Raw genomic sequence first — 20,403 nt, forward strand, 5'->3', positions numbered from 1 at the left:
TGGGCATCAGCAGCTCAGCGCTTGGCTGCTGGCTGCCCACTGCGGGGACCGGGGACGCTCCTGGGGGCGGCAGGAGGGATGTGTGGAATCACACAGGGCTGAGTTTCCTATGGCCGGTTCCCTTGTTTGTGTTTTCTCCAAAAAAAAAAAAAAAGAGAAAAGTCCTGGAGGAGGCTGGGGAGTCTTCATTTCTGTCCTGTTGAAACTGATAGGGAAGGTTAATGAGATTAACATGGCCAAACCCTGTGGGCTCCTGTGAGGGAAGTGGCCAGCAACTAGCTGCCTACTACTGACCCACAGGCCGGCCACTCCAACTGGGAGCGTTTTATGGAGTTCTAGTAAAACTCGATGGTTGGTCGGAGACCATTTAAAAGAGGCTAATGGGAGCAAGTCACACCCAGGGCCACTGACTGGCCGAGGAATGAGTGTCCTGTGACAATATGCTTGTCACCAGGTCAGTCCAGCCCTTGCCTCCTTGGTTGATCTGCAGAGAGGACGATTTTCTGGTATGGGACTTTTTATTCCAAAAAAAAAAAAAAAAAAAAAAAAGTTGGGTGTAAGATGAAAAGTGGTGAAATGAGATAGCTCAGGACAGAAAACCCAAAGCTGCCATGGAACAGAGAGATGAAATAGCTCTTTGGCTGGAGACGTTCTGAATAGATTCCTGAGAAAAGTGGGGGAGATGGAAACTCTGTGTGTGTGTGTGTGTGTGTGTGTGTGTGTGAGTGTGAGTGTGTGTGGTGTGTGTGTGTTTATGAGTATTTTTAAAAAGTGATCTATAAGTGGAGGGAGGAAAAGGAAGAAGAAATGTTGGTAAATCTATAAAATCGCCACAATTTATGAGAGTTTCAAAGGCAATTTCTTTTCTAAGGGGCAAATTCCTAATTTCCCACATAAAAGTATGGGAATTGAATGGTAAATCCTTCTCCCTCGACAAGACCCCTGAAAAGAGGCATGAAAAAGAGTTACTGTTCCGCTTCCATTCATGTCTCTTGAAAGCCCGTGGATGTGACACTGCCCTGGAACACACAGCCCTGGGTTTCAAAGCTGCCCGGATGACTTTTCAGAAATGATCTATTGTGGTGCTTTGTTTTGTCCGGGTCGCCCTCGTTTTGTTCTGCTGGGGCTGTATCACTCTTCTGCGGCTGCCATTGATCCACCTGTCTACTCCTCCCCATTCAGAGGCCCATTTTACCCCCTGCCCTGCACAGAGAGCTGGGGATGCAATGGCTGAAAGGCTCAGCATCGCTGCAGAGGAAGAAAGACATGCAGAGGAAGGGGAAGGGCTGTCGGCAGGGGTGCTGGGTGCACGGGCTCACCTGGGGGATGTGGGTGCTCAGGAGAGAAAGAGCAGGCAGTGGCAGAGGGAGGGGACCAAAGGTGACAATCTTCTCCAGCCGTTGGGAGCCTGGGCAAGTTGCAAAGATTTTTTTTTTTTTTTTTGGTCCCCTGTAGCAGTATGACTAAGTGGCATGGTGGGGCACTGGAGACCCGGGCTTGCACCGCCTAAATGAGACCGCCCTTTTCTTTTCTCAGATTTTATTTGATCCACTCACTTGTAGTTAGCTGAGTGTAGACTGTGTAGCTCAAGAATTGTCAGGCTGGGACGAATGGCAAAAGACACAATGATGTCTTAATAATGAAGAAAGAAAATGAAACACCCAAATCTGTCCTGTGGATAGGACCTGGAACAGGGGTCCCATCCTCCCATTCCCTTGGAAGCTCATCCTATTTGATTACATTGTCAAGAGGGAAGTTGCTTCTTTTCCACCTCTTCTTTGACTTCTCTATCACTCACTTTTTTGTTTTTTTTTGTTTTTTTTTTTTGTTTTTTTAGTACTGAGGATTGAATCCAGAGGTGCTTACCACTGAGCCACATCCCCAGCCCTTTTTTTAAAAAAATTCATTTAGAGTTAGGGTCTTGCTGAGTTGCTTAGGGCCTCACTAAATTGCTGAGGCGGGCTTTGAACTCTCGATCCTCCTGCCTCAGCCTCCTGAGTCGCTGTGATCACAGGCATGTGCCACTGTGCCTGGATCAGTCCCTCACTTTTAATAGTGCAAAGGGACAGTCCAGAGGTTCCAAAGGATCCTGTGGCATGCTGGGTAATAAAGTGGTCACAAACATTCTCTAGATATCAGTACAGAGTAAACGTCTATCCTTTGTACTGTGTGCCCAGAGAGGGGTGGCAAGGGCTGTGCTCACAGTGTTCTGCAGAAGAGGCTCATTCTCTACATGTGCCCGGATGGAAGGAAGGAAACACCTCTCCAGGCTCTCTGGCTGTCATTAGATCTGGGAGGTGGGGCTTCCACTAATCTAATGCTCCACTCACCTGCTCCAGCCAAGAGGCTCAGCCTCAGATACCCAGGAAAAGGAAAGAACCTGCTATCCTTCTTCACAGACCCTGGGCACATTCTCAGGGATAAGCAAAGGGATGCACAACAAAAAGAGGAGCAAAACATTTCCAAAACGTTAGCTAATAATAAAACCAGTCTTATAGAATTGATGGACTTCCAGGAAAAGATGAATCTAAGATTAACATTTAAGATACAAGGTGCGCCAACTTTCAGAAAGGAAAAACCTAAATACAGTTCAATCAGCCCCACCTTCTATTCACATTTGAGCTTTGTGACCTCAGGCAAACTGCCTAACCTGCTGGATCCCCCAAGTTTACCACTGAGGAAGTGACTCCGTGGGTTTACATCCGTGGTTCTTAACCTGGAGTGGGCTTTAGAATCAGTGCAAGGGCTTGTTAAGCATCACGGAAGGATCTCACACCAGAGCTGAGGCTCTGGTCCCAGGGATCACACTGTGGAATGGTTTCTAACTAGAAATTCCAGTCTTTCCTTATATGGACTGAGATACAATGAGTTGACCAATAGCTACAGTAAAGTTTTTATGTTGAAATTCATTGGGAAAAGGATGCACCGGTGCATTGCTAACCCTTAACCTTGTGTGAGGGCACATTTGCCTGTTGGGTTGACACATCTCAATTACACAAGGTGGTCCAGACAGCTGCCCTTGTGGGGACATCGGCTTCCACTAAACTCTGAGCAATTACTTAAAATTAGACTTGTCAAATTTGTTTAGGGTGACCAGACAAGTACATACATTGACCTAATGTCACTCTTCCTGGAGAGATGTTGTAATGATTTTGTATATCAGTCCAACTATTTAAATACTAATGCTGTCTCCATGCCGTAATCACTATTCTAGTCAGATGTCATTTTTTAGAAGCCCTTGGGGGATTTGCATCCCTTAATTATTCTTCAATACCCAAACCAAGCATTCTTTAATTGGTGTAAATTGAACAGTGTTCCAATGCAAACAAGGAGAGGGCACACTGATCAATGATTCTGTGCATGTCCATTGGAAAGTCATTGCCATTAGATCAAGTAACAAATCCTTAACTCCTTTGACTTCAGTGGAAACGCTGGCCCCGGGAGCTAAGGAATTCTTTTTCTACTTAATTCATCACCATCAGGAATCAAGGAGTGAGTCGTGTTTCCAAATTTTCGGCTCTTAAGGAAAGGGTTAAAAAAATCCATCAGAAAAAGATGCTGTTTCAATGTCAGAAACTGCGTTCAGGAATCTTTTATGAGAATTCAGCTAGAAACAATGTGTTTTTATCATCTGGCAATTTGGTCTCTTTCTCTCTCTCTGTGTGTCTTTCTCCTTCTCTCTCTCTTTCTCAACTGGAAACAATATAAAAATTTTGTTCACTTGTCAAGCCCTCTTCGCTGGGAATTCTTTTTTTCCTGATAGTGTGTGATCCATCTAATCACACATCCACGCTGTGGTGGTGTAACAAGAAACAGGTGTTCTCTGCTACTTTGAATATGATTGAAAAAGAAAATCAAGGCACTGTGTTTCAGAAGACCCGGAAAAGTCCTTTTCATAAATATGTCGTGCTCACTACTCACTCTTACCTCTTCCTATCAACTTTCTCAAATTGATTATTTATTTCTGAGATGGGAAGAAAAAGAAACCATCAGCCATCACACATTCCTGGCCCAGATCTGCCAGTCTCTTGTTCCCAGGCTCTGAAAACTTAGGCTCTGATACTACTTGAGGTGTAGTGGGTCTGTGTGATCGTTTTTAATCTATCTGGGTTTTGATAAAATGTGCTGGTTTCGGGGAGGACTCTTTCAAGTTGATTTGAGTCTGAGTTTTAAAGCAGTCCAGAACGGAATACTTAAAACAGGAGGAGAGGAACAGAGAGAGCTGTCCGCACCTTTGACGATCTTTGTTCAGTGGCTCCATCTTAAAGGGACACTTCTGGTGGGTAAGCTTGTTTGGGCAGCTGTCTCAACATGGTGCCGTCACTTGGACGAGTTCTGGCAGGAAGCACATTGCCTAGAGTCAGTGATCTAGTCAAGGGTTTTGAGGGCCTTGGGGGGGGCAACCTTTCAAGGGTGCCTCTGCCTCTGGGGGTTCACTTATGAAGCCCAGCTGGAGGAACGCAGGCATAATGGCACCCAAAATCATCTCCATGTGCTTCTGTTGGTCTCAGGGTCTGAGGCATTCTTCTTCACGTAAGAGCACATTTGCAAACGGAAGCTAAAAGAGATTGGTCATTTTTCTTTTTAAATCTGGGTCAACTTTGAGAACCTCAAAGGCCTGAGAATGGGCTGCAGAAATGACTGGCAGCCCACTGATTTTTTTTTAAAAATTTAATTTAATTTAATTTTTTCAATTTATAGATGCTAGCAGAATGCATTACAATCCTTATTACACATATACAGCACAATTTTTCATGTCTCTAGCTGTACACAAAGTATATTCACACCAATTCGTGTCTTCATACCTGTACTTTGGATAATAACGATCATCACATTCCACCATCATTAATCACCCCATGCCCCTTCCCCTCCCCTCCCTCCCCTCTGCCCTGTCTAGAGTCCGTCTGATTTTGAGGGATCCTTCGGCCTCTGGAGTGGCTCTTGTCTGTGTTCTTCTATCACAGAGGCTACTCCCTGGCCTTCCAGAGCCTTCCCCGGATTTGGATGGTCTGATTTGCGTGTGACAGGCACATTCAACTGGAGAGTAAGCGCCTAGGTCCTGGTTCATCACCTCTCTGTGTTTTGATTCCATCATTGGTAAAATCAGGGAGTTGGAGACATGAACCCGGAGGGATCCGGAGACACCTAATAGCCAAAGAGTTATTTTCTTGTTCCCTTGCTCCCACTGAGAGTCAAGGGCAGGCAGCCCACATCCCCTGCCTCTGGAACCAGATTCTGTTCCCATCTGTGGAACCGCGCATTTGCATCTGTGCTCCCAGACTCACCTAGGATTTTGTGACAGTGCAGCCTCCAGCTCCTTACGTCTGGCCGGTACCAGATTTTGCCTTTCGGGCAGCTTCCAGGCCAGAGAGAAGGCTTGGTAACCAGCCTTGAGAGGCTGAGCTAAGTCAGGCGTGGTGTTGCTCTGTTTTGCCCCCTGATGGACCCAGCGTAGCCTGGTTCTGGGAGCCTAGCTCGGCCACATCTGAATAGACTGTTCAAGAGGGTATTTGCGGGACAAGGATGAGCTACAGCCTCTGATCCTGGGGTCAGAACCTATCCTCAGCATCTCCCATTTTATTTTCAATGGGACCAGAAACTTCCACCAGTAGAACTGGCCCTTGTGTCATTGAGCTCTAGGTTGTCTTAGGAGACAGAAAATCAGTCCAAGACTCAGGAAGGCCAAGGTGGGGAGGAGAGAAGGGCCACTGCCTCTGTCCCCTGAGTGCTGGCTCCTGACCTGTCACTCAGAGGCCACAGCTCTCAGGCTTTGGGTTCTTCTCTGGTTTCCCTTTGATGTACATTTTGACCAAGGTGAAATATTTGGGGGGAAAAGCAGGGTTCCCCAGTGTAACTCTGCAGCTGGAAAAATCCTCCCACCTGAGCTGTTTTCGAAGGGCAGGCTTCCGGCAGTTCTGTGGAAGCCGCAGCACGCAGGACCAACGTGAACTTGAGGTTTTGCTCTGCTGTACTTGGGGTAGTCCTCTCCGAGACCAGGGATGGCGTCTCTGGACCCTTCCTCATACCTGGCCCTTCTCACGGGTCTCTTGCTTCCCTCTCTCTTCCTTTGCTCTCCCCCACCTTATTCCTGCCCATCTCTCTCTCCCCCCCTTCCTCTCTGTTCTGCTCTTTGCTTCTCTCTTTCTTTCTCTCTCACTCATACCACACAAGCGTTTGCTTTTTGAAAGTAACCCTCTTTTTAACATGGGGCTCCCCAGTCCTTACGAGAACACCCTGGGCTCCCTGGGACCACGGTCACACTGGATGGAGCCTGCCCTTCCCTGAATCCGCCCCTCTGGGGTGGACACTGGGAAGCATGACCCACCCCCTCCCCCTTCCCTTTCTTTCTCTTTTAAACGGGGTCCAGGTGATTCTTCTTTCGGAGAACCATTGGGGAACAGGGTTTATTGCGGGGTTCTAGGCCTGGCTGCCCTTTGGGTCATCTGGGAAGTTTTCCAAAGCTCCTGTGTCCAGGGTGCACCTGGGGATGGGAGAAGTGCTAATCCTGCTGCCTGTGTCCCCAGTGATTCCCGTGTGCAGCCAGGGTTCAGAACCACTGGGGCCATTTTGGGTAGATGCATGTCACATAAGGAAGAGGTTGGGGCACGGGGGAGGAAGGAGCCTGTCACCTGTCTCTAGGACAGTGACACCCTGACTTGGCCACATGCTAACATCTAGCTGGCCTGTAGCTTTTCAAGGCTGCAATATCCACATGACACCTCATAGGGATTGCTGTTGTCTGGGTAAGTCTTCCCCAAAGGCCTTTGTGTTCAAGTCTTGGTGTCCAGTCTGTGGCACCATAGGAGGTGTTAGAACCTGCAGGAGATGGGGACTAACAGAAAGTCTGATCATTGGATAGTGGATCCAGGGGAACGGTTGTCCTCGGTGTTGAAAAGGACTAAGGAGGGCCTTCAAAATAACAGCTCCTTCATCCTGGAGGTAGCCAAATGTCGAGGTTTGAATCTTACAGGTCTCCCAAAGGTGCATGTGTGGAGGCTTGGTCCCCAGTGTAGCAGTGTCTATAGGCTGGGCTTTCGGGAGGATCCTGAAGGCTCTCACCTTATGGATGGATGAATTCATTTAGGAATTCAGTGCTTAATGAGTTTTGGGCAAGGGTTTAAGTTATAAAAGCAAGCTCTCTGCCTTTGCAGAGCAGCTTTGCCTTTCACAACACTCCCTGCCATGGTGTGTTTTGTCTTGTCACTTAGTCAAGTGACTCTGAGTCAAAATGAGTCTGTCTTCATCTTAAGTTGTTTTTCTCAGGTGTTTCGTTACAGCAACAGAAAGCTGACCAATATGCTATGTTTGGTGAAGCATGACCCTGAATGATTTTGAAGGCTTGTTCTAAAGAAAAATAATACAAAACTCCAAATGTAACTAGATGAGAGAGAATATTTATTAGAATTGAGATGAGAGTTGACACCAAGCCACTGGAGCCTTAGAGACATATGATCTCTCAAAAGGCAGCTGGACAAAAATACCTACAGAGAGATTCAGCCTGCTAAAACTCTGGCCGCCTCAGCTCCTGGCAGTGGCCAGCACCACTGGGACCATGCAAGTGAGGGACCCTGACATGATGCTGTGTTTCATTAGCATCAAAACAAATCCAGCTTCATCCAACTCTCCTTTTCCCCTTCTCCCAACCCCTGACAACCACCTTTGCATTTTCAGTCTCTGAATTAGAATTTTCTATGTACCTCGTATGATAGTGGAATCTTCTAATATTTGTCTTTTTGTGATTGGTTCAGCATAATGTCCTTCCTCAAGGTTCATTGATGTTGTAATTTATGTCAGAATTATTTTCTTCCTTTTAAAGACAGCATAACATTCCACATTCCATTGTAGGTCTATCTCACCATCTGTTTATTCATTTATCTTAATTTTTGTTATTGTGATACTAGAGATTGAACCCAGGGGCACTTTACCAATAAGCACAGCCCCTTTTGAAATTTTTTTTGGAGAAAGGGTCTCACTAGGTTGCCAACTCTTGCCTTGAACTTGTGATCCTCCTGCCTCAGCCTCCCAGATTGCTGGGATTATAGGCATGTGCCACTGTGCCCAAATCTTTTATCTTTTTTTAAAATTAATTAATTTATTTTAATTAGGTATATAGGACAGAATGCATTTCGATTCATTGTATACAATTGCAGCCCAACTTTCAATTCTCTGTACACGATGTAGCGTCACACCCTATGTGCAGTCATGCATGCACCTGGGGTAATGATGTCCATGTCATTCTTTTATCTTTTGATTGACATTGGGTTGCTTCCATCTCATTGGTATTGTAAATAATGCTGCAATGAACATGGGAATGCAAACATTTCTTTTGGGACCCTGTTTCCAGTTCTTTTTCACATGTACCTAGTGGTGACCTTCCCAGAACCTATGCTGATTCTATTTTTAATGTTTTCCTGGAAACTCCGTTCTCTTTTCCTTTGCTGTTCCACCATTTCAGTCCATCAACTGTGCACAAGAGTCCCACTTTTTCCACCCCCTCACTTGTTGTTTTCCATTCTTTTTTCTCTTTATAGTGGCCATTCTAATGGGTGTGAGGCAATATCTCACCGTGGTTTTGATTTGCATTTCTGTGATGATGAGTAATGTTGGACATCTTTTCGTACGCTCGTCGGTCATTTGTACATCATCTTTGGAGAAATATTCACTTAAGTCCTATACCTACTTTTAATCGAATTATTCTTTGTTATTGAGTTGTAGTTTTTTATTCTGGATATTCACCTTTTATTAGATACACCATTTGCAAATATTTTCTCCCGTTCCATGTATTAGCTTTTTGCTCTGTTGATTGTTTCCTATGCGGTGCAGAAAATTTTAAGTTTTCTGTGGTCCCATTTGGTCTACTTTTGCTTTTGCTGTCTGTGCCTTTGAGGTTACATCCAAGAAATCATCTCCTGTCAAGAAATGCCCTGTTTTCTTAAAAGAGTTTTATAGCTTTGGGATCTTACACTTGGGTATTTTTTATCTGATTTGAGTTAAGTTCTGTACATGGGGCAAGTAGGCGACTAACTTCCTCAAACGACCATGTGGGCTTCTAGCCTTCCCAGTGCCGTCTGTTGGAGGGGCTGTCCTTCCTCCATCCTGTGGCCTTGGTACCTTTGCCTAGAAGGGTCTCCTCTTGTTTGAGTTTGATACTGGTCCCCTCTTTCCTCATTGGCCATACACCCCCTCCAGGGCACATTTGCCCTGCTGATTTGGCTGTTGGGCTAGTGTCCCTTGGGTTCTGCCCATAAGACTCTTGGATCAATCGTTACTCAGTTTCTTACCAGAGACTCGATCACTATTCACACATCTCCTTTTGCTTCAGGTCTTTTCTTTAACCTGTGTGTTTTTAAAATCTTTACCTGGGGATCAATTTACCTTTACTCATCTAGGTTATTGTCTGAAGCAATTTTTCTTTTAAAAAACAAAACACAACAAAACCAAACCTTCCAAAGCCTTTAGTTCATTTTAATTTGCATCTCCTCCACTATGTCATTTTCAGGTTTATTTATTTTTTTTATGCAGCCAGGAGGTCCAATTTGCATTTCTCTTGGATCAAAAAACACATCATGTGTTGCTAGGAAGCTGTGGTTAACCTGGTTAGGTCTCAGCGTTCTCTTTTAATGCATAGTCTGCTCTATGTGTGTACAGGTTCCACAACTGTGGATCTAATCAACAACAGAGGGGCAATATTTGGTGAAAAAAAATTGTGCCTGTTCTGAATTGTTGTTGTTGTACCCTAAACAATACATCACAACAACTATTTATGTAGCATTTACATGGCATCAGGCGTCATAAGTAATCTGGAGATGATCTAAAGCACAGGCAGGATGTGAGCATGTTCTATCCAAATTCTGTGCCATTGTGTAAGAGGGACTTAAGTGTCTGTGGTTTTGGGTGTCCATGGGGGTCTTGGAACAAATCCTCCTTGGATACCAAGAGTCAAGCATATTAAAAATGTAGAGGGTAGAGATTGCTAACTGTTCCCCTCATCAGTTCTCTCCCTCCACAGTACAGATCTGTTGTCAGCATGTTGCTCAGCCTCCCTTGTTAGTCGAGGCCTTGCAGATTGGCCGAGGAAATGTGGAAGGAAATGATGTTGCAAAGCTGGGCTGCACAGGGGAGCAGAGATGTCTCCTCCCTATGTTCTGTTGCTGCTTCAGGATACAGCTGGCAATGGCGTTCAGCTTGCAGACTGAGGATGTGACTCGGTGGCAGAGGGTTTGCCCAGCATGCTCAGGGCCCTAGGTTTGGTCCTCAGCAGTGCAAAGAAAAAGTATGATATCTTAGTTCTAGCCAGTTGGCCACTCCGAGTGTGGTCCGCAGAGTCAAGTCATGAGCCCCTGGGGCTTTGTTAGTGATGCACAATCTCAGGTCCTACCCAGACCTGCTGAGTCACCTGCATTTCAACAAGATGCCCATTAAAGTTTGAGAAGAAATAGCCTAGTCCTGGAGACTTGGGGGGAGTTACCAAATGGAATGATTGTATAGAGGAGAGTTGCCCGGCCAATGTGAGTACCGACAGAGGATTGTTAGATGAACAAGGACCAAATTTCTATTGTGCTGAGCCACCAAATCTGGGAGCTGATTGGTTATTCAACCTAGACTACTTAACTAAGATATCCTGATATTTGTTTGCTTGTTTATTTATTTATATATTGCAGTGCTGGGGATTGAACCAAGCATGCTAGGCAAGCTCTTCACTACTAAGCTACGTCCCCAGCCCCCCATAGTGATGTTTATATATAATCATATGTCCCTCTACTGGTCTCTGGAATTGCCTCTTACCTGCTTTTTGGGTAGGCTGCATTTTCCCATGGCACAAAAATGAAAGAAAACATGATTACATTATCAACTGTGTGATCTTTATTTTGGGGACTTTTTTCTTTTTGAATTTTTTAAAATTTGAATTTCTTTTATCTTATAAATCAGGGTTGGCAAAGTATGGCTCATGGGTCAAATCCAGTCCTTTACCTGCTTCTTATTTTCATTTTTTAAATAAAAGTGATTTTCGAATAACATATAATTAACCATTTTAAAAGGTACAATTCAGTGGCATTTCAAATGATTTGCAATCATCATCTCTCCCTATTTTCTTTCTTTCTTTTTTTTTTGGTACCAGAGATGAATAAAGGCCTCTTTTTTTTTAATGTTTAAATTTAGAGACAGAGTCTCACTAAGTTGCGTAGGGCCTACCTACTTTTTTGAACTTGCGATCCTCCTGCCTCAGTCTCCCAAGCCACTGGGATTAAAGGCATGCACCACCATGCCTGGTGGGGGATCTTATTCTTGTAGTAGAAAATTCTTTTAGGCTTGATAGAAAAATGATGATTTTATAAAGTTAAAAAAATGGAGTGATGTGGCTAAAATTCAGTAAAATCGTCTTAAATCCAATAGAACTTCTGTATGGCAAAAGCATTATAAGTAGGGCTTAAAAAGTAGAACAAAATTCACCTGGGAAAAATATTTTTTTAAGAGACAAAGAGTTCACATCTTCAACAATAAAAATGTCTTGTAAATGAAAGAGACTCTGAATAGCTTTTTAAAAAAGGAGAGAAATAATGCAGTGAATGTGTAACCAACAAGCATGATACGGGGATGTTCAAACTTCTAAATGACTGCTGTAAAAATCATGTAGACTTAAACACAATGTCATTTCTGTTATTATTTGTTTGACTGACAAGACGAAAAAATTGAGAATTATCAGTGCAATAAGGGTGTAGAGAAAGGTGCTCTATAAGATGACGTTGGCACCCTTGTGTAAGGTCATTTAACTATGCACGTGAGTTCTTATTTTTGGACCTTCTATTTTCTTTCATTGGTCTAAGTCTTTATGTCAGTACCACACTGTTTTGATTTCTGTAGATCTGGAATATGCCTTGAAATCAGGAAATGTGAGCCCACCCATGTTGCTCTTCTTTTTCAAAAGTTTTTGGGCTATTTGGGGTCCCTCTGAATTTTAGGATAACTTAAAAATTTTCCGTGAAAAAATGCTATTGGCATCTTGGTAGAAATTGAATTGAATCTATAGATTACTTCGAGTATTATCCACATCTTAACAATCTAACCCATCTTAACATCTTCCCATTCCATGAACATGGGTGTCTTTCTATTTATTTGTATCTTCTTCAGTTTCTTTCATCAATAATTTGCAATTTTCCGTGTGCAAATAATTCCTCGTTTAGATTTATTCCTAAGTATTTTGTTCTTTTCAATGCGATTGCAAATGGAATTGTTTTCCTAATTTCCTTTTCGGATTGCTCATTGTTACTCTAGAAATGCAACTGATTTTTGCATGTTGATTTGGCACCCTGAGATTTTGCTAAATTTTTTATTTTTTCTAACAGTTACTTATTATTGTTATTTTGTCTGATATTTAAGATTTTGTAAGGTTTTTGATATTTAAGGTGCCATCTGAGAACAGACAAAATCTTACTTCTTCCTTTTTTAACTTGGATGTTTTAAATTAAAATTTCTTGCCTAATTATTCTGGTTATGATCTCTGGTACCTTGTTGCATGGAAATGGCAAGACTGATCACCCTAGTCTTGTTCCTGATCTCAGAAAAATGTTTTTGCCTTTTTCCATTGAATATGCTTTGGGGCATGTTATATATATATATGGTCTTTATTATGTTGAAGTAGCTTCCATTTATTTTTAATTTGTTGAATTCTTTATTCAGTACTGGGGAGGGAACCCAGGGGCACTCTACCACTGAGGTCCATCCCAGACCTTTTGATTGATTTATTTTTATTTTGAAGCAGGGTCTTGCTAAGTTGCCCAGGCTGGCCTCAAATTTGTGATCCTCTTGCTTCAGCCTCTCAAGAAGCTGGCATTATAAGCATGTACCATCACACCTGGCTGTTGAATTTCTTTTTTATAATCATGAAAGATGATGAATCTTGTCAAATTTCTTTTCTGCCTCGATTGAGAAAATCATGTGCTTTTTGTCTTTCATTCTATTAATGCGGCGTATTTCTGCCATTCTCTGTATACTTTCTGGATCCTGTTCAATCTTTCTTCCCAACCTTTATCTCCCGAACAATGCCTTCATTATCCAGCAAAACTAGGGGTAAGAATTTTTTATCAATATGTTCTGTGTTGTGACATGTTAATTTTTTTGAACTCCTTTGATTCTTGCCACACCTATCATTCTAAACCTTATTTAAGAGAACACACTTCTATTCTTTTAGGATCATCCGGCCCTTCTTTTACTGAACTTTTGTCTGAGTTCTCTTTTGACTCTTTGCTATTTTTAATCCCTTCTCAAATCCCTAAGTAACCTCCTATGTGTCTCCCCAGAAGATTCATTCTGAAACTTCCTCCTATTCTGTGAAACCTCTCAGTGGATGACACAGTGAGATGGTATCAGAACCACAGTGACAGGAGCTCAAGGCTCCAGGCTTGCCAGACTGACCACCTTGCCAGTGGGTCTTTTCTGAACCCACGCAACTTAAAATGCAGGTCTTTTTTTTTTTAACATATATTTTTTAGTTGTAGATGGACACAATACCTTTTATTTTTATGTGGTGCTGAGGATCGAACCCAGTGCCTCATGCAAGCTAGGTGAGTGCTCTACCATTGAGCCACAACCCAGCCCCTAAAATGCAGGTCTTAGGGTGTCTTTGGTTGCTGGTACAATCAATCAATCAATCAATCAATAAATTTAATGACAAAATAGAATAAAATGGCAATTAAACCTAGGAGGTGTTTGGACAGGTAGGAATTTTATTTTTAAAGTTGAAACTACTTTTAAAACTCAAGGCCATTTTGTCCATTCTTTATTTATGGACGTAACCAGTTCCCTCCAGAGAGAGGTGCCTAAAGAGTCAGATCCAGAAAGGAAGGGAAACCGCCAGGGACAATATCGAAGACCAGGAGCGTGAGACATACCTTGTCCCTTCTAACATTTGTGATCCCCGGGTTCTGCTGTCTGAAGAGGTTGCAGAGTGGAAAGAGTGGAGGTGGGACAGAAGATGGGATAGGAGGGAAGTAGCCATAGAAGGCTGTCTCACCTGTTTTTTAAATTTTTCCCTAAATATTGCCCTAAATACACTTCACTGTTATTAGTTATCCATGGTGGTAGAGTTAATGAAAAGGACAATGTACTATAACACAGGTCATAAAAGCTAGTTCAAAAGACATCAAATCTTGTTTGGACACTTTCTAGTTGGATAAACGGAGAATTGGGGGGTCTTAGTCTACCTCTTTCTTTTGAGAATGGCTTTATTATTTACTTATTTTTGACCCAAAGTCTTTTCCCTTAATCAATGCCAAAGTACATAAACAAGTGTCTGCCTAACACTCTTATTTCATGGGTAAAATAGTTCAGTCTTTGTACCAGTACTATAAAATTCTGGGTTTTAATAATTCAAAGTCATGGGGCCTACATAGAATTTCTTATGAGAAACACACCCAGAAATCCGGTATCCTACAAAATGATTTTATATTTCATTCTTTTCTTAATTCTATTTTTTTTTTTTAGTAAAACTTGATCATTAGCAGACCCAAATGAGGTCATTACATACTGACCATGAAGCAGAGGTAATCAATGATTTATCTAACCTATAGCACTAGAAATGCCTCATCTTTTAAAAACTGAACAAGGTGGGCTGGGGATGTGGCTCAGCGGCAGAGCGCTCGCTTTGCATGTGTGAGGCCCTGGGTTCGATCCTCAGCACCACATAAAAATAAGTAAATAAAATAAAGGTATTGTGTCCAACTGACGAGGGAAACAAAAAAATGCAGGACAGCCACAAATTCCTGTTTTGCCTGAGATTGCTCAGCAACAGATCCACTGAGCTCCTGCTTTTGGCTCAGACCCATCTCTGTGTGCGCCCAGGCCTCCTGCCCCTCAGCCTCTAGCTATGGCCTTCAGAGACTCTGCCAAGGAGCTGTGCATGGGGCATCTACTTTCATGTCGCCGGGTGTTAGAGGGTCAAGGTTACCTTCATACTTTTTGGTTTTGTGATTTTGAAAAACCCAAACAAGGATTCTTGGGGAACTGCTCTTACACCCATCTTAACTTGGCTGGTCCAACTCCCAAGGGCTCTTTGTGGGAGGATAATCTCTCACAAGGGTGTTTCTTTCTGTCTTATTTCACACTAGGACCAAGCTCTTTTATGGCGATAGTGTGTACTGAGGTGTAGCCATTGTGACCACAGGCAAGGAAAAGATGGGTGTAAGACTGGTGGGATGAGCTAAAATATATCGTTGTGATTTAAAGTGGAAGAACAAGTATCCATATTGAAAGAATGATATGAAAGAATAATATGGTACATACAATGTAGTGCAATTTGTATTATAATAAATTCATAGTCTAACTTATACAATTGGCCTCCCATCTCCATAAGTCCACATCCATGGATCCAACCTACCATAGACTGGGTATTACTATACTTAGGCATGTCACTTTGCCTCTGTTATGAACATCTACAGACATTTTTCCTGTCATTATTACTTAAACAACACAGTAAAACAACTATTTACATGACCTTCACCTTGTATTAGTGATTACAAGTAATCTAGAGATGATTTAAGGTATGTGGGAGGAATTGAGCAGGTTCTCTATAAACACTATTGTCATTTTATCTAAGGACTTGAGTCTTCCCAGCATTTGGTATCTTTGGTGATCCTGAAATAGACCCCTGTGGGTGCCAAGGAAGACTCTATCTAATGAAATTCACACTATAATATGAACTTACAAATGATACCACCAAGTGACCCAAGAATTCAGAGTCCCATCACTAACTGAGAAACCATAAGCTGGGTAGCTTGAAAAGAGAGAGGGGATGCCTGGACCACATGAAGAAGTTCAGAAGTGCTTGTCCTGTCCTTGCTAGTGGTTGTCCAGTTGGTATCTGTTAAGGTCTGTAAACAAGTCAAGATGGCGCCTGGCATTTTGCCAGAGAGAGTGGTTTGTGAAGTAACGCCAGCGAGCCATTAAGCGTGGAGATTCCTTATTGGTTGACTGCTGTATCTAGTTTATGTTAATTAGATAAGCTGTGTGGAATGTATATATACCCCTCCTGTCCTACAATAAACGGCTCCCACTCCTGCTGTATCAATGTACACAAGTTGTTCGTCACCCCCCGGTTATTTTGCTGCAGCCGGACTGCGGCAGGTATCATTTAGGGACATCTGTGGATATAGAGAAAAAAGGATGGTTAGTTCCCTCCTCCCTCAGCAGCTCTCAGCCCACATGTTCCGTGACTCCCCCAGCTTGGGACAGAATGGAAACCCGAGCAGAATAAAGTTGAGTCAATCATTGGTCAAGGCACCCAGTCAGCAGCTGGTGAGGTCGTCAGCTGGGGGCCAGGTGATGCCCAGTGGGTGTGACTCACTCTCTCCCCTCTTTCCTGGTGACTGAGCTTCCAGACTGGAGACACTGGGCTGCCTTCCTCTGACACCCGTGGTAACTTTGGTTGGAAGGGAAAACATCTGGGGTAGCTTCCGGGAGCAATCTCCAAAGACCGAAAGGGATAATCAGGCTTCATAAATTGGGTTGACTAGACAATGAAATATTTATTGTGATTCCCTCCTCTCTCTCTCTTTTTGAAGTTCAAAAATCCTTGTCATCCTGGGATGAAGCCTGTGTACACATGAGAAGAATTCACAATTAGCTCAGAAGTAGCCTGTTACCACTGACTGATGACCTCCACCCGCAGCCGGCAGAAGGCAGGGTAGGACCTGCACATGCGCTCCACTTAATTGTCTGGTTTTTTTTTTTTTTTACTCCCCTAATAAAACAGAAAAGTCCATGAAACAAAAGAAAGCAATCAAATAAATAAATAAATGAGGAAATAAATACACCAGCCTGTGTGAAGTCTTTTATTGATTCTGGGTGAATGAATATTTTCTTACGTGGGTGAAAATCAGAGACTTTGATGTGAAGAACGTTTAGTGCTTTTGTTTGTTGGTTTTGATGCTGCAGATTGAACCCGGGGCCTTGCTTGTGCTCAGCGCTTGCTCTGTCACTGAGCCACGCCCCAAGTCCCTCATTTTAAAAACACTTATTTTTTCTCTACTAAAAGCAGATGGAGAATTGTGGGATTATTCAGGTAATTCAGACCAAAACGGTGGTACGCTTTTAAATATCCAGAGAATGGATGGAAAAATGGCTGGAGCTGACTCTCGGGGTTGGTGACCCCATACTTTCTTTGGGTTGGTTGGTGGGGTCTTGGCTTATTCCTGAACCAGTCACATGTCAGTGGAGAAGCACGGGGCTTTGTTATGCAGGGCTTCAGCTTTCTGCTTAAAGTGGACAATGGCTTTTCTTAAGTTCCTGTGCTATCTAGAAAGTTAGGCATGGACATGTTTCAATCCAGAGTTAACACTGATTACACGGAAAGATGAGGATTCTCGATGGAGGTGTAAGATGACTCTTGCTGCCTGTCTAACCCCAGCTCCTGACGCTCTCCGTCACTCCAGGAAAACCTCCTCAGCCTTTCCAAAGTTTACAGATCGCTCCCTCCTCCTGGACTCCACTCCTGCTCTGCACTTCCTAACTCTGTTCTCTGCAGTGCCTCCTGCGTATTCCCTTCTGCAAACCCCTGGTCTGGTTCTCACCTCCTCCTTGCCACCTTTCCATCCATCCACCTTCCAACATAGCCTCTGTTGAGAAAGGCATCTCTCCTTTGAGCTCCCGTTCATCTAAAATGTCACTTAACTTTCTTTCTTTCTTTCTTTTTTTTTTAACAGCCACAAATATTTATAGCATGTCCCTCCTGGGGTGGGTCTTTCTCAGATGGTGACAACACAGACATAGTCCCTATTCTCCTGGGCCCACAATCTAGGGAAGGAGAGACTTTAAACACACATGTGAGAAGATGCCAGGTCATGCTGTGGCCAAAGCAGAATAGAAGTTTCCCTTGCCTGACTTTCCCAGTAGACTGAACCCTCCGAGAAAAGGGACAGGAAAACCAGGCCTAAAGGACAGCACCCGTCTCCACGAGGCATCAGTAAACAGTGAATGAATGAGCAGAGGAAGGCATGTTTAATAGACTTTTAACTGTGTTCCCAATCTCCCCGTATGGGAGGATGCAAAAAGAAATAGAAGCCATTCTGCTTGTCCTTATAGCTGGAAAGTTTTCTTTTCTTAAAAAATATCTATACAATATTCTCAGAGAAAATAAGGAAATTTTCCCTCTGACCATCAACCACAAGCAGTTTCTACAGACAGGCACATGGCCATAAACCACCTCTGCCTGTCATTGATTCATGGTTCAGGCAGATCACCCGCAAGACAGGTAAAATATGATGGTTCTGTACTCCAGGTTTTTATTTCTATTAAATTCTACAGCATATGATCTCGAACAAACATTTGTTGTCAATATTTGATAGAATTCTGATTCAATCAAGTAAATAAAGCATTAGAAAAGATAATTTCACTCCTTTGCTAGACTAAATCCATTAAGACTCTAACACAAGTAGAACTGAGGACAAAGGATATTTAAAACAAAACAGGGAGACCCATCGCACATTTGCATTTTAAAATTAATTGCTACCCTAATTATTTGTCAGTAGAAGCATAAATTAAACAAATACAACTTAGAGTAAGCATTCAGACACCCACAGGATTCTCCCCTCAAGAGTACGGTTGTCACCATGGTCCACGGTGGCTGTTTGTTTTTACTGTTTTTCCATGATTAAGGAAAGTGAGAAGATTGTGAATGGGGCCACATGAAAGTGAAATCAATGGATGGGAATGGACACAGGTAGGTGCTTTTATTTTTCACCTGTAAGATGTGAGATGCTAACAACTGATAAAGAGTGTGAGGAACCAAAGAGCTGCCTCAGACATTTTCTTTTTTTTCAGTAAACCCAGGGATTAAGCCCAAGGATGCTTAACTACTGAGCTACATTCCCAGCCCTGTTTAAATAGTTTATTTAGAGGCAGCCTCTCACTAAATTGCTTAAAGCCTCACTAAATTGCTGAGGCTGACCTTGAACTTGTGATCCTCCTGCCTCAGCCTCCTAAACCACTGGGATTACAGGTATGTGTCACCACGCCCAGCTGCCTTGGACATTTGACTAAGTTGCACCTCAGTTAATCTTAAGTGTGACTCTATGGCCCTAAAATGAAACCATAAAAATGGAAAATGTGTAGTTCAGCACGGTGTTATTTGTCTAGCCTTTGGTAGATAGGATTGATTGACTTGGATATTTGCTCTATCTGCTTTCCTCCTATCTTAGTTCAGGATGCCATATTAAAAAATACCATTTAGGAGCTGGGGATGTGGCTCAAGCGGTAGCGCGCTCACCTGGCATGCATGTAGCCCGGGTTCAACCCTCAGCTCCACATACAAAGATGTTGTGTCCGCCGAAAATTAAAAAATAAATATTAAAAAATTCTCTCTCTCTCTCTCTCTCTCTTAAAAAAATAAAAATAAAAATAAAAAATACCATTCAGGATGGCTTAAACAACAATTTATTTCCCACAGTTCTGCAGGCTGGGAAGTCCAAGATCAAAGTGCCAGCTGATCAAAATTTCCTGGTTAGGCTGGATGCCTTCTTGCTGTGCCCTCATGCTGGGGTCGGGGCGAGGGGTGGTGAGATATCTCATGTCCTTTCTTCTTTTATAAAGGTCCTCAGTCCCATTATAAGAGCTCCACCTTCATGACTCAGTCTAACCCTAATCACCTTTCAAAGACCTCGGTTCCAAATACTGTCTGGTCGGGTATTAGAACTTCAACATGTGAATTTTGAGGGGTACATTGACATTGAGTCAAGAGCACCCTCATTCCATGTCTGCAGAGCTGTGGAGGCATTTAGCACAGCTGGAATAATTTCTTGGGTGCACAATCAAGCATGCATTGTTGGCGATCTCTATTGAAAGCTTAGAAAACAACATAGCCACACTGAATAACAAACAACCTCAAATCTCAGTGACTTAAATCAATTGTCATATGTGCTCCTGCTTCCTGGGCGGTAGGTCAGCTATGGCCTGGCTGATCAGGGATGGGCCCCGTCTGACAACTCTCCTCTCAGAAGGCTCTGCAGGTATATGGACTGGTTGGAACAACTCTGCTTCAACCTGCATGTTGAGTTCAGGTCTGTTTCACCTGCTTCTCATTCTTCAAGACTCACCCGAGAGCCTAGCACTCTCTGGCTTATGCTTGTTTTGAAGTAGAAGTGGAAGCTTTTAGAGGGCCAAATACAAACATGCAGTGCCCCAAGGCCTGAGCTCCAAATTGGCATCTGGTTATGTCTATGCGCCTTTCATTGGCTAAAGGCAGTCCCATGGGCAAGTTCAACAGTGGGGCAGCAAGAAAGTAAACCTCTCACAGAGGTCTGTGTTTATTATGTGTCAGGGGGCAGACAGTGGATATTTGCTGAATGCTCCATCAATCTACCATGGCTACATTGAAAGAAAGTCTTTTATTTTCTGGATTAGGACTTTACACTG

The 20,403-nt window shown here is 43.1% G+C and overlaps 1 long non-coding RNA gene across 5 annotated transcripts in view; it reads left to right on the forward strand.

The window, feature by feature from the left end:
• LOC125618909 overlaps positions 1-20,403 on the forward strand; it is a 108,794-nt gene that overhangs the window by 60,927 nt on the left and 27,464 nt on the right. For 2 of the 5 annotated variants that reach the window (XR_007350282.1, XR_007350281.1), the window contains one exon: positions 16,557-16,727. The exons of the other annotated variants lie outside the window; for them this stretch is intronic. This is a non-coding gene — a long non-coding RNA (uncharacterized LOC125618909). Of the gene's footprint in view, positions 1-16,556; positions 16,728-20,403 lie in introns of those variants that run through there. 5 annotated transcript variants of the gene reach the window in all.

The sequence above is a fragment of the Marmota marmota genome, unplaced genomic scaffold (genome assembly GCF_001458135.2).
Source record: "Marmota marmota marmota unplaced genomic scaffold, marMar, whole genome shotgun sequence".
NCBI classification, from domain to species: Eukaryota; Metazoa; Chordata; class Mammalia; order Rodentia; family Sciuridae; genus Marmota; species Marmota marmota.